General features: G+C 44.4%; 1 long non-coding RNA gene across 1 annotated transcript; it reads left to right on the forward strand.

The window, feature by feature from the left end:
* The first annotated feature begins 1,921 nt into the window (after positions 1-1,921).
* LOC139232930 (uncharacterized) lies at positions 1,922-10,810 on the forward strand. Its single transcript, XR_011588113.1, has 3 exons — positions 1,922-2,010; positions 9,097-9,121; positions 10,152-10,810. It is a non-coding gene; the product is annotated as an uncharacterized lncRNA (long non-coding RNA).
* Positions 10,811-14,672: the final 3,862 nt, after the last annotated feature.

A 14,672-nucleotide genomic window follows, 5' to 3' on the forward strand; every position in this document is an offset into this window, starting at 1 on the left:
CAAGATGGAAGCGATCCAGAGAGCACCCAGACTCCGTAACATGACGGAGCTGCATTCATTCCTGGGGCTCCTGAACTATTTTGGTAACTTTCTTCCCAAATTGAGCACGCTGTTAGAGCTGCTGCATGTGCTCCTATGCAAAGGTCACGAATGGGTCTGGGGGGACAGCCAGGAAAGGGCTTTTAATAAAGCATGCAATTTGTTATGTTCCAACAATCTGTTAACGCTATATGACCCATGTAAGAAACTTGTGTTAACGTGCGATGCGTCATCCTATGGTGTTGGGTGTGTGTTGCAGCATGTCAATGCCAAGGGTCAGTTACAGTCGGTAGCTTATGCCTCCAGAAGTCTGTCCAAGGCAGAAAGGGGCTACGGGATGGTAGAAAAGGAGGCGCTCGTATGTATATATGCGGTAAAGAAAATGCACCAGTACCTGTTTGGCAGGAAATTTGATCTGGAGACAGATCACAAACCCCTAATGTCCCTTTTGGCCGACAACAAGCCATAAATGCAAACGCATTGGCCAGCATACAGAGGTGGGCACTCACGTTAGCCGCCTATGACTACACAATTCGGCACAGACCGGGCACCGAAAACTGCGCCGATGCACTCAGCAGGCTCCCACTAGCCACCACTGAGGGAGCTACCGAGCATGCTGCTGAGATGGTCATGGCTGTTGAAGCTTTCGGAAGTGAAGGCTCACCCGTGACAGCCCGTCAGATTAAAGTCTGGACAAATAGAGACCCACTATTGTCTCTAGTCAAGAAATGTGTCCTGAATGGGGACTGGGCAGCCACGTACAGGGCATGCCCTGAGGAATTTAAACCATTTCACAGGCGCAGGGATGAACTCTCGATTCAGGCCGATTGCCAACTGTGGGGAAACCGCGTAGTCATGCCCCAGATGGGCAGAGAGGTGTTCATCAGAGAACTCCACAATGAGCACCCAGGCATTGTCGCGATGAAGGCAATTGCCAGGTCACATGTTTGCTGGCCAGGGATAGACGCAGATCTGGAACTTTGTGTTCGCAGGTGCAACACGTGTGCCCAGCTGGGCAATGCGCCCAGGGAAGCCCCCCTTAGCCCCCCTTAACCCCTGGTCATGGCCCGCTAAGCCTTGGTCACGCATCCATGTGGAAATTTTTTTTGGGTTGTTGTAGACACCTATTCCAAATGGATCGAGTGTGACATTTTAAATTCAAGCACATCCTCTGCCACGATAGAAAGTCTACGGGCAATGTTTGCTGCCCACGGTCTACCGGATATCTTGGTCAGCGACAATGGCCCGTGCTTCACAAGCACTGAATTCCAGGACTTCATGGCAGGCAATGGAATTAATCATGTCAGAACGGCACCGTTCAAGCCGGCCTCAAACGGCCAGGCAGAACGAGCAGTGCAGATAATCAAACAGGGGATGCTCAGAATCCAAGGGGGTTTCCTACAATGTTGGTTGAATACATGATACTTTATATCTTAAAATCTGATACTTTAAATGGCATTTACTTATCCTGAGTAATTCAAATCATTCTGTTACCTTGAATGAGGATGCGTACAAGAACAGAGGGTCCTTCAATGCTCTTTTATAGTCATGTGATCTGCAGTCTCCTCTCTCTTTACCCGATGGGCTGAATTTTGAAAGTCTTCCCATCTGGCAAGAACAATTGATATTATTGGTTACTGTGGCCTAAAAGAGAACAAATGGCAGCAAGATATCATGATGATTTAAATGGAATAAAGTAAGAATAACTTTGAAAAAAATAACACAGTTTAGCCATTTTATGTATTTCAAATGTGCAGTTGCAAATTAAATTCTGTTTAGTAGCTAAAATCCAGTTTAAAGTAAAGTATTACACAATCCCATCCTTTTCTACCTGGACCTATAAATGGTTCTCAACTCAGTCACATGACTTATGTATTACAAGGCCTTCCTACCCTGAAAATGAATTCATTGTACTGTGAAGATTTTTTGAGCAAACTAGTTTGGATGTGAGGAAGCAGGAAGGAAATGAAGGTGATCCCTGTTAGAAAACCATTTTATAATTGTTGATTTGAAGTTAAATAATTCATGAACAATTGTTCTCCTCAGTCCGCAGCTTAATGTGCATGGTATCATACACACAGGTCCTCTCCCAGGAGGCTGCATGGAGTGTAAAATGTTGCGATGCATAGGATATCGCATTTGTGTGGGGTGGACTGGTTGGACCGGATGCTCTTTATCTTTCCGCCATTGTTCATAGGTTTATATGTAACCTTCAGGGCTGCTGACCGAGGGTCGTGTGGCTCTTTGTCAGCTGAAATGGCCTCCTTCTGCATTGTAGATTTCTATGTTTCTATGTTTCTATCTTCATTGTACATTTCAATTATAACATGTTCTCTGTTGGAACTTTAAAACAATGTTTTTTTCTGTGATGTTTTGGATCCTGTTCCAGACCAGTAATTTCCGGCATTCATGAAAATTAGACAGAATACAAAACACCAACAAATCTCTCAGAAAATACAAAAATTCTATGTGAGAAAAACTGAATGTAACTTACTTAATCACCATAACTTAGTAGGCCTCAGTTATTGACTGGCTGATGGTCAGGGACTGAGCCTTTATCCACTCCACTGTATAGACCCATCCCACAAGGGGAGCTTTAGTGAGGCTGTTTTAGGTTCTCCTTCTTTGCTCTTACTGAAGCCCACCTCAGTGCCAATGTGGGAATCTACAATGTGCAATCATGTCCAAAGAGCAAGGCACCATTGTGAGTTTTAAAATTGAGTTGTAAAATGATCCAGCTTTAAAATAGACAAGTAAGTGGTGTTAATCAATGGGAAGATTTTGAAATATCACCACACAGCTTTCAAAAATTAGAATCATAACAGTTAAATCAACAAGGCTGTACAGCTCAACAATTTCACAAAATCTGAACGGCGTAAAATCGGATTTCCTTTTTCATCTGTATTGATCTTCCAGGATATCTGGTCTGGTCACAGACTGCAGTCTATACACAGGGCACAGAAGGGGAAAACATGCCTAGTCCCCTTGCCCCGCATGAAAAAATAGCTACAGATCATGGGGTAGCAGTTCCACAGGCTTTCTCCTGATTTCCTGCTGTAACTTCGGCTGAAGATTGGCAGAAGTCCCACAGAATCAATGTAAACGGCATATCGCTGGGGTTTCTGCCAATGATCCATTGAAGTTAGAAACATAGAAACATAGAAATCTACAGTGCAGAAGGAGGCCATTTTGGCCCATCATGTCCGCGCCAGCCAACAAAGAGCCACACGGCCCTCGGTCAGCAGCCCTGAAGGTTACATATAAACCGATGAACAATGGTGGAAAGGTAAAGAGCACCCAGCCCAACCAGTCCGCCCCAAACAACTGCGACACCCCTTGCACTGAAACAGTTCACACTCTACCCCAACCAGAGCCATGTGATCTCCTGGGAAAGGCAAAAACCAGATGAAATTCCAGGCCAATTGGGGGAAAAGAAAGCTGGGAAAATTCCTCTCCAACCCATCGAGGCGATTGAAACTAGTCCACCCTGGCTATATTCGATTCGCTGCAGTACTTACCATTGTATCTACACCAGCCAACAAGAGGTTATCCAGCCTAATCTAATTACCAGCTCTAGATCCGTAACCCTGCAGGTTACGGCACTTCAAATGCACATCCAAGCACCTTTTAAATTTGGTGAGGGTTTCTGCATCCACCACCCTTCCAGGCACTGAGTTCCAGACCCCCACAACCCTCTGCGTGAAGAAGCCTCCCCTCAAATCCCCTCTGAACCTTCCATCAACCACTTTAAAACTATGCCCCCTCATACTTGACCCCTCCACCAAGGGAAATAAGCCCTTGCTATCCACTATATCCAGGCCCCTCAAAATTTGGTACACATCAATGAGGTCTCCTCTCAGCCTCCTCTGTTCCAATGAAAACAAACCCAGCCTAACCAATCTGTCTTCATAGCTAAGATTCTCCATTCCAGGCAGCATCCTAGTAAATCTCCTCTGCACCCTCTTTCGTGCAATCACGTCCTTCCAATAATGCGGCGACCAGAACTGCATGCAGTACTCCAGCTGTGGCCTAACCAGAGTATTATACAATTTAAGCATAACCTCCCTGCTCTTGTATTCTATGCCTCGGCCAATAAAGGCAAGCATTCCATATGCCTTCTTAACCACCTTATCCACCTGGCCTGCTACTTTCAGGGATCTGTGGACAAGCACTCCAAGATCCCTTTGTTCATCTACACTTTTAGGTGACCTACAGTTTAATGTGTATACCATTTCCTTATTAGCCCTTCCAAAGTCCTCACACTTCTCCGAATTAAATTCCATTTGCCACTGCTCTGCCCACCTGACCAGTAGATTGATATCCTCCTGCGGTCCATGACTTTCCTCTTCATTATCAACCACACAGCCAATTTTAGTGTCATCTGCAAACTTCTTAATCATACTCTTTATATTCAAATCTAGATCATTGATATCTACCACAAAAAGCAAGGGACCCAGTACTGAGCCCAGCAGAACCCCACTGGAAACATCCTTTCAGTCACACAAACATCTATCAACCATTATCCTTTGCTTCCTATCTCTAAGTCAATTTTGTATCCAACTTGCCACTTTGCCCTGGATCCCATGGGCTTTAACCTTCGTGACCAGTCTACCATGTGGGACCTTATCAAAAGCTTTGCTAAAATCCATAGACACTACATCGTACTCACTACCCTCATCAACCCGCCTGGTTACTTCCTTAAAAAATTCAGTCAGGTTAATCAAACACAATCTTCCCTTAACAAATCCGTGCTGTCTGTCCCTAATTAATCCTTGTCTTTCTAAATATAGATTTATCCTGTCTTTCAGGATTTTTTCCAATAATTTTCCCACCACTGAGGTTAGGCTGTAAGGCCTGTAATTACTCGGCCTATCCCTTTCTCCCTTGTTACACAAGGATACCACATTAGCAGTCCTCCAGTCCTCTGACACCATGCCCAAATCCAAAGAGCCAGGAAAATGATGGTCAAGGCTTCTGCTATTTCCGTTTTTACTTCACTCAACAGCCTGGGATGCATTTCCTCCAGGCCTGGGGACTTATCTACTTTTAAAGCTGCTAAACCCCTTAATACCTCCTCTCTCACTATGTTTATTTCATCCAGAATTTCACACTCCTCCTTGATAGCAGTAACTGCATTCCCCCTTTCCTTTGTGAAAACAGACGCAAAGTATTCATTAAGAACAATACCAACATCTTCCGCCTCCACACAAAGATTACCCTCATGGTCTCGAATAGGCCCTACCCTTTAGTTAGTTATCCTCTTGCTCTTAATATATTTATAGAAAATCTTAATTTTACTAGCCAAGAATTTTCATGCTCTCTCTTAGCATTCCTAATATCCTTTTTAATTTTACCTCTGAACTGTCTATATTCCTCCAAAGATTCTACAGTATTTAGCCGTCGGTATATGAAATAAGCTTCCGTTTTTTTCTTTATCCTCCACTGTAAGTCCCTCGACATCCAGGGGGCTTTAGAATTGTTATTCCCACCCTTTTTCTTTCAGGGCACATGTTTGGCCTGAGCCTTCCGGATCTCCTCCTTGAATGACTGTTCAAACACTGATTTACCCACAAGTAGCTGTTTCCATTCCACTATGGCCAAATCACTCCTCAACTTAGCAAAGTTAGCTTTTCCCCAATTTGGGTCGTTTATTCCTGGTCTATCCCTGTCCTTATCTATAACTAACTTGAATCTGACTGAATTATGGTCACTGGCACCCAACTGCTCTCTCACTAATACCCCTTCCACCTGCCCTGCTTCATTCCCCAATACTAAATCCAAAACCACCCCTTCTCGTGTTTGGCTTGTTACATACTGACTAAAAAAGTTCTCTTGAATGCATTTTTAAGAATTCCACATTCTCTATGCCCTTCACACTATATTTATCCCAATCAATATTTGGATAGTTAAAATCCCTTACTATCACTGCACTATGGTTTTTGGATTTCACAGCAATTTGCCAACATATTTGCTCCTCTATCTCCTTCCCACTGTTTGGGGGTCTATAATACATGCCCAGCAGTGTGATAGCCCTTTTTTATTTTTCAATTCAACCCATATGGTCTCATTTGATGATCCCGCTAACATATTATCCCTCTTCACCTCTGTAATAGTTTCTTTAATCAATACTGCGACCACCTCTCCCTTTTTAACCCCCTCTCTGTCTTGTCTAAATATCCTGCTAAACCTGTCCCTTTCTCAGCCATGTCTCTGTAATGGCTATAATGTCATACTCCCAAGTGTCTACCTGTGTGCTTAGCTCATCCGCCTTATTCGCTATACTCCTTGCATTGAAGTATATACCATTCAGCACAGGAAGACCTCCTTGATTACTATTTACTAACCCTTATTTCCTCTGTCTTACAGACTAGCTTTCTAAATTCTTGCTATCCAATTTCAGCTTTATTTCCTTCCCTATTGAATTTGTTCTCAGGTTCCCATCCCCTTGCCAAGCGAATTTAAACTCTCCCCTACAGCACTAGCAAAACTCTCCACGAGGATATTGGTCCTGGCGCTGATGAGGTGCAACCCGTTTGGTTTGTACAGGTCCCATCTCCCCCAGAAGTGGTCCCAATGCCTCAGGAATTTAAAGCCTTCCTTCCTACACCAACTCTTCAGCCAAGCTTTCTTCCTCTCTATCTTTCTATTCTTGTACTCATTAGCACGTGGCACCGGTAGTAACCCAGAGATTATTATTTTTGAGGTCCTACCCTTTAATTTTCTTCCTAGCTCCATAAATTCTGCCGGTGGGCAGAAACGCCTCTCTGTTCCCCTAGCTATTGAATCCCCTACCAGTACATCTCTCTTATTCTTTGTCCCTCCCCTCTGTGCAGCTGAGCCACCCGTGGTGCCTTGGACTTGGCTCTGGTTGCACTCCCCAGAGGCACCATCGCTCTCACTGGTGCTCAGAAGAGAATATCGGTTTGAAAGAGAGTTGGACTCACGGGGGAACTCCTGCACTACCTGCCTAATATTCTTCCTCCATCTGGTATTCACCCACTTCCCTTCTATCTGCATGTTTTTAAGCTGCCACCTCCTGAAACGTGCTATGCACGTAGCTCTCAGGCTCGCGGATGCACCGTATTGACTCCAGCAGCTGCTGAAGCTCCGAAATGCGGAGCTCGAGCAGTTGAAGCTGGAGACACCTCCTGCTCACATGGTTGTCTAGGCCGTGCAAAGCTTCCAGGACTTCCCACATGCGACAGGATGTGTAGTCCACGGGAATGAGCTGCCATGCCATCCCTCTAATTAAACTTATCTAATTTAAAATCTAATTAAAGAGAAAAAGAGAGATACTTACCAATCAGCCAATCACTTACCTGCCCGGACGAGGGCTGTGAGATCCTCATCAGAAGTCCTCGCCTATCTCCGGCCCTCCTACTCCTCGGACTCCTGACCTCCCGAACTCACCGAGGTCGGGGCCACTCCCGAACTCTCCCGGACTCCCGAACTCTCCCGAACTCTCAGATTCTTCCAAACTCTCGGACTCTCCCGAACTCTCAGATTCTCCCAAACTCTCAGACTCTCCCAAACTCTCAGACTCTCCCGGACTCTCGGACTCTCCCGAACTCTCGGACTCTCCCGAACTCTCGGACTCCCGAACTCTCGGACTCTCTTGAACTCTCAAATTCAGAGACTCTCCCAAACTCCCGAAGTTACACCGATAAATCGGAAGAATCCTGTAGAAAATTCGAGTTCGACTTCTTTAATTTCAATATCACCAGACTTCTGTATATTCAGTTATGTGGAGAGACTGGATAAGCTGGGTTTGTTCTCCTTAGTGCAGAGAAGGTTAAGGAGAGATGTAATAAAGGTGTTTAAAATTATGAGGGATTTTGATAGAGTAAATAGAGAGAAACTGTTTCCACTGGCATGTCAGTCGATAACCAGAGGGCAAAGATTTAAAGTAATTGTCAAAAGAACCAGTGGGAGATAAGGAGAATAATTTTTTTACTCAGCAAGTTATGATGATCTGGAATGCACTGTCTGAAAGGGTGGTGGAAGCAGATTCAATAGTAACTTTCCAAAGGGAATTGGATAAACACTTGAAGGGAAATAAATTGCACAGTATGGGGATGGGGTAGGGCAGTGGGATAACTCTTTCAAAGAGCTGACACAGGCACAATGGGCCAAATGGCCAGTTTGTGAGCTATGTGGGGACGAAATTTGGTAGCGTCCCGTTTGGGGGCAGTAACCGAGGCGAGGTGGGATTCCTGCACTCGACATTGAAGTCCTGTCCCGGCTGCAAAATAGGGTAACCGCCCCTGAGAGGAAGTGGTGTGTAATGTTGGATGCTCCACTTCCTCTCGGGGGTGGAACCAGGGCGGTAAGCCTGCAAATTTTCCAGCACTACACGAGCACGTGGCACTCCCCTTCGAGCTCTGCAGCGGGGCGACGGGCAGGGTACCGTGGCCACAGACCGGCACAGAAGTGGAGTACCAGGCTGCACCATCGTGGCGCAGACCTAAGGAAAGGCCAGACCGATAAGTCGGCCCAAAAAAAGGCGGCACCCACCTCCCATTTACTTTTTGCCACACGAGTGTAGTGCGGCCCGGTTTGCGACCCGGGGCTAAAACGGGTCACTGCGCATGCCGATTATTGTTTGCGCCCTGTTAGATTCCCCCAGGGGCACTAATGGGAGGTGCTAACTATACAAATTTCTACGCCTATGATTCTATTCTTGTACTGTAAGAGTGGTGAGAGTGATTTGTTAATATATTGACACAGTAATATAATGGATTTATCAATATTTGTTAGCGATTTTGTCAGGGTGCAAATTCTGATTTTAATGGAAGTGCAAATGTGACTGTTTCTATAATGGGTGATTGTTCCTCAATTATAGTTTTATCCCCAGGTTTACAAGTGGAAAATCTACCTTTTGGCATTTTTCTTTCTTCTGTAAAAATGCTCACCCTAGACTTATGTTCATCTCTAACCATTTTGTGGAACCATAGAAGTTCACCATGTAGAAGGAGGCCATTTTGCCACTAAAGTCTTTGCTGACTTTTTGCCACATTCATCAAAAACTAACCTCATTGCCCTTCTCTCTCCCCATAGCCACAACTCTTCCTCGGCTTCAAATGTGAGTGAACTCTTCTCTTCCTCTGCTTTAACTATGACTTCACTTGTCATTGATAAATGATGGCCATATTTCTGACAGAATACGACAGCAGCTATGGCCTTAGCCAATGGATAGGTTGATAAATTGTTTTGTTTCCTAGAAGACAATATATATTTTTAAAAAGGTATATTAACAAATACAGGGTATAACAAAGCCACAAAAAATCAGTAATATAAATGCATCAAAATAGAAACTAAATCTGCTGTTATTAATTCCCATAATGTCAAAAGATGGATATTCTCTTCCTTTTATAATCTATTTCATTTCAAATTGAGTTCAACTACTCAGAAATTCAGAAATATTCACCTGTTTTTTGTTTCAACAGGCAGATGGGGCCTTGGTTTAACGTCTCATCAAAAAGATGGCACTCAGACTCCTCCGCTTAAGTGTCAGCCTAGACAATAAAAAAAAGAAGAAAGACTTGCATTTAGATAGAGCCATTCACGACCACTGGACGTCTCAAAGCACTTTACAGCCAATGAACTACTTTTATAGTGTAGTTACTGTTATAATGTGGGAAACGTTGCAGCCAATTTGCACACAGCAAGCTCCCACAAACAGCAATGTGATAATCTCCAGATAATCTGTTTTAGTTTTAGTTATGTTTGTTGAGGGATAAATATTGGCCAGGACACCAGGGATAATCTCTTGCACTTTTTTGAAATAGTGCCATGGGATCTTTTACATCCACCTGAGAGAGCAGACAGGGCTTCAGTTTAATGTCTCATCCGAAAGACAGCACCTCTGACAGTGCAGCACTCCCTCAGCACTGCACTTGAATGTCAGCCTAGATTTATGAGCTCCTGTCCCTGCAGTGGCACTTGAATTTATGACCTTCTGACTCAGAGGCGAGTGTGCTACTCACAGAGCAACAGCTGACACTGTGCTTAGGTCCTGGAGCGGGGATAGAACTACAACCGACTGTTTCTGAAGATCGTGTATTATATACTGAGCCATGCTGCTGCTCAAGAATATTTTTTCTTAATTGCAGGTGAGTCCTTGAAGAAAAACTGCACAACCCTGGACTTCACTCATGCAGTGTGCTTCCATCGAGAAACGAGTAGCACAACGAAAAAACTGGGTGTGTCGGAAAAGTGCCACAACACTCAGAACACGCTGCTGTAAAAGTTAACGTATCAGCCGGGTTAAATATATTGATTTCGCTTGATTTGTCATGTATTGCTCTGGAGAGGCTGACAACGTTACATGCTATTGCCATCGCACTTCTTTTACATGCAAGAGAGTGCTGCTTCCTTCGGGATAGGATTCTTTTAGCTTCTGAACAAATTGAATTTACTTCTGAAATATTGAACTCAATTACTTCGCAAATCTAAATGAGGGGTTTGAGGCAATGTTGGAGCCAGCCTCCGTTTATTCATACAAATGAGTTCTCAGTTTTAAGTAAAGCTTTTGGCATGAGCAGGTACAGCAGCATTATATCTGTTTCTCCGATGAATCAGACTGCCATTGTTGCTTATTGAGGTAGTATGGGGACCCCGAGTAGTCTTTAAACTGGACCCTAATGAATTCTGAAGTCCAACCAAATCAGACTTTGTCTCAATTCCCATTAGAATTTTCCAAAATAAATCCATCGAATGCACAATTGTGTCCAGGGTTGTTTTTTCTCCTGTGCTGTTGCTTTTGCCGAAGAAAAGACAAAATCTGATTAAATCTGAACCATCATTTTCAAAGGTCTTAATGTTGCATGGTCTGTCATAAATATTTATTTTCTTCTTCCAATTTGGATTGAAATTGATTTTCAGATCAAAGCTATAACTGGGATGTCTTGTATATAGACACGCATATAAAATGGACCATGTAGGTTGTAATGTACATTGCCAAGAGAAGGTTGTCAGCAGACCAGAAATATATGTCAATCAGTACAAAGACAATGCAACAAAGCCTGTCGATATTGAATGAGGGGAAATAATAAAGATTTTTCTATCTATCCTCGGGATGTGGCCATTGCTGGCAAGGCCAGCATTTATTTCTTGTCCTTGTTTTCCCTGGAGAAGGTGGTGGTGAGCATTCTTCTTGAACCGCTACAGTACATGCAGTGGAGCTGCTCCCAACAATACTCTTAGGTTGGGAATTCCAGGATTTTAATCAGCGATGATGAAGGAACGGTGAGATTTGTCAAAGTCAGGGATGGTGTGTGACTTGGAGGGAAATGTAGAGGTGATGGTGTTCCCATGCACCAGTTGCCCTTGTCTTTCTAGGTGGTGCAGGTCATAGATTTGGGAGGTGCTGCAGAAGAAGCCTTGTTGATTTTCTGCAGTGTATCCTGGAAATAGCACACATTACAGCCGTGGAGGGAATGGATGATTAAGTTGGTGGATGGGTGTCAATCAAGCTGACTGCTTTGTCCTGGTTAGTGTTGAGCTTCTTGAATGTTGATGCAGCTACACCCATCCAGGTAAGTGGAGAGTATTCCATCACACACCTGACTTGTGTCTTGTAGGTGGTGGAGAGGTTCTGGGAGTTAAGAATGCCAAGACTCTTACCTGTTGCAGTAGCAACGGCATTTATGTGGCTGGTCCAGTTGAGTTTCTGGTCAATGGTGACCTCCATGATGTTGATGATGGGTCATTTGGTGATGGTAATCCCATTGAATTTCAAGAGACTGTTTGTTCTCTTTTGTTTGAGATGGTCATTGCCTGGCACTAGTGTAGCGTGAATGAAATTTACCTCCTATAAGCCCAAGTCTGGATGTTGTTCAGGTCTTGCTGTAAAATATCACGTTTACAAAAATAAAAGTGGAGTCATTTTTTTTGCAACAGGCTATCACATCCAATCCTACAAGATTTCATTAGTATAAATGTCATGCGATTAACCTGCTCTTTGTAATTGTCTCTGATCATTCAGATCTTGTTCTAAAGACCTCTGCAGATATACATTGTGATTTACTACCATCATTCTGCAGGTTAACCCTTTAATTTACTGGCTGGCCAAGCAAGGTTCTGGTGTTACACATTACAATACACATACAATTGTGCTGAACATAAGTTGAGCATCTTGCAGAGATTTGAAAATGCTGAACAATAAATCTGGGGAGAAGGAAATAAAGTACAGAGAACCTTCTGGATAATTATGTAACGCTGCATGCATTGTGAATTGGTGCAGAATCCCGAAAAACAAGGGCAGTGTTATATATGCAGACTACAGATATACTCTCTTTGTAGTCACTGTATAATTGCATAAGATGGAGACTTGTTACCTGATGTACTATCAATAAGGTTTACACTCTATATATACTATGCTGGCACCACTAGAGAGTGCAACTGGTGGAGACTGGAGTTTCCTGCCCCTATGCCAGAGGGCACTGCAGTGGAAGGCCTGAGAGTCAGCTGCATAGATGTGCAGGGTCCAATATAAAAGGCTGCCCACCAGGCTTGTGCCTCACTCTGGAGTTACGAATAAGGACCAAGGTCACTACAGTTTGAGTACAACACATTGCCTCATGGAGTCATTCATAAGTACATTACAGACATAACAGTCAGGACTTCAGAAGTTCTCTTCTTCTTTTAGCCATTGGTGCACCTGGGACTGTTAATGACGCCTGGTGTGGCCATTCTGGACCAAGGAGTGAGTTCTGCGGCTCTGTTTCTGCGAGGGGCAGGAGGAAGCGGGGCTTAGGCCCAGGTTAGGTGGTGAGGCCCCTCCAGGTTGATTATTACCTGGTCTGAACTGGTCAAGAACAGAACAACAACCTGCATGGTTCAGATCCTGGTTGGGGATGGGGCGGACGGGTGGGGGGTTGGGTGGGGGTATGTAGGAAGCCTCCATGAGTTACTTGGCTGGTGAGAATATGAAATATGGGAGGGAGAGTCTACCTGTAGCCCAGGATGTCTAGTGGCACCACAGAGAGCATTGTGCTGTTTGTGGAAGAAGGGGAGAAGTTGCTGGAGCCAAATTCACAGCTAATTTCTGATTTTTTGGGGGACTATTTTTCATATGCTTGTCATGCGACCAATTTTAATCTATGGTGCTTTATTTTGGGGTGAACATGTTAGACAATAACTGGGGAGAATTTGAATTGTTCAGTAAGGTTTTACAGATAATGAATAATAAAAGTAGAAAACAACCAATTAGATGGGGGAAAACACCAGAACCTCCACTTTTTTTGCAGCTTAATGCCCACTCAACGCCCATTTTACCGCTGAAATAACGTATAATGGCCATATATCGCCCATTTTGGCACAAAATGGAAACTGACGGGCATTTTTAGGAAACTTATCGGCGAGCGTTACTTTCCTCATGTGCTTAATGCCGGGAAAAAATATTACCGCCGCTCACTTTCTTTGGGTGGAATCAGCAGAATGGGTGAAATCAATGCCCATAATATTGCCCAGCATTACGTTCCGCACGGAATTAATGCTGAGAATCAATATTACCGCCCACCAACTGTTTTTTGTCGTAAAGAGCATATTTACCCAAATTAGCAGCCATGAGATCGCCCAGTGTCAATTTCACCACCTCACACACATATCACCCACAATATCGCTCGTCCAAAAAAACGCCCACATAAAGTGGAACTAACTGGAATGAACGCCAGTGGTGTGGCTGGCATTTGTTAAATCCCACTCTTATGTGAGGAGCTGATATCTGAACAATTTGCCTGTAAGAGCGCTGATGTGAGTGACAATGCTGTGTGTGTGCAGCTCAGACATCAATGGTGCCCATCACCTTGGTGCCAGTTAAAGTTTACATTGATTGATGTTAAGTTGTATTTAATCCTTTCATGGTAAGGAATCCCAGTGTATAATGGTCCAGCTATCTGAGAAAATGCGCAACAAGGTTATGTTCAATAACAAAAATGTAATACCAATATTGGTCTGAAATCATAAGTATCACAGCCAATAACACCCAACCCCTGCCCACACCCCACTTTTTCCACTAGTGACATAAATCACATGGTCAACATGTCCAGCAACACAGAATACAAAGGCAAAGCAGGAGCGTGGTCCCCAGCCCCCCATACATTGCAACAAATTGCATACACCCAGATGGAGATATAACACAGCCATCACCTGCGCACATACACCTCACTTTCCTTCCCCTCTCTCCTCCTTCTCCCCACCTCTACCCCCTCCCCTCCTTGCTCCACAGCGCCTGGCCAAGGAGCTCCTCAGGTGGTGCCTCATTGAGCGGGATGAAGGCAGATGCAGTTGTTGCATGGGTACGGGAGTGGTGGGTGATGAGGAGGCAACATTCTTTGATGCAGAAGCAGGATCTTGGTCCTTGCTCTCATCTGTCGTTCGCAGTGGTGGTGCGAAATCTAGGGGTGGAGTGCCATGCTCAGGTACCACTGGGAGGCCTGTGGCAGCAGTGTTCCTGGCTATTGCATCCAGGGCCTCTGCCATGCACGGAATGTACTTGATCATGGTGGCCAGCTGTCGGGATATACCCCCCAATGCTTCAATGAGCTGATCAACTGTACCATCTCTCCGTTCTCATGTCACGCTCGTGGAACAGACCTACCGCATCCACGAGGCCTCCGTGGGGTCGGCAC

Source organism: Pristiophorus japonicus, chromosome 20, assembly GCF_044704955.1.
Source record: "Pristiophorus japonicus isolate sPriJap1 chromosome 20, sPriJap1.hap1, whole genome shotgun sequence".
NCBI classification, from domain to species: Eukaryota; Metazoa; Chordata; class Chondrichthyes; family Pristiophoridae; genus Pristiophorus; species Pristiophorus japonicus.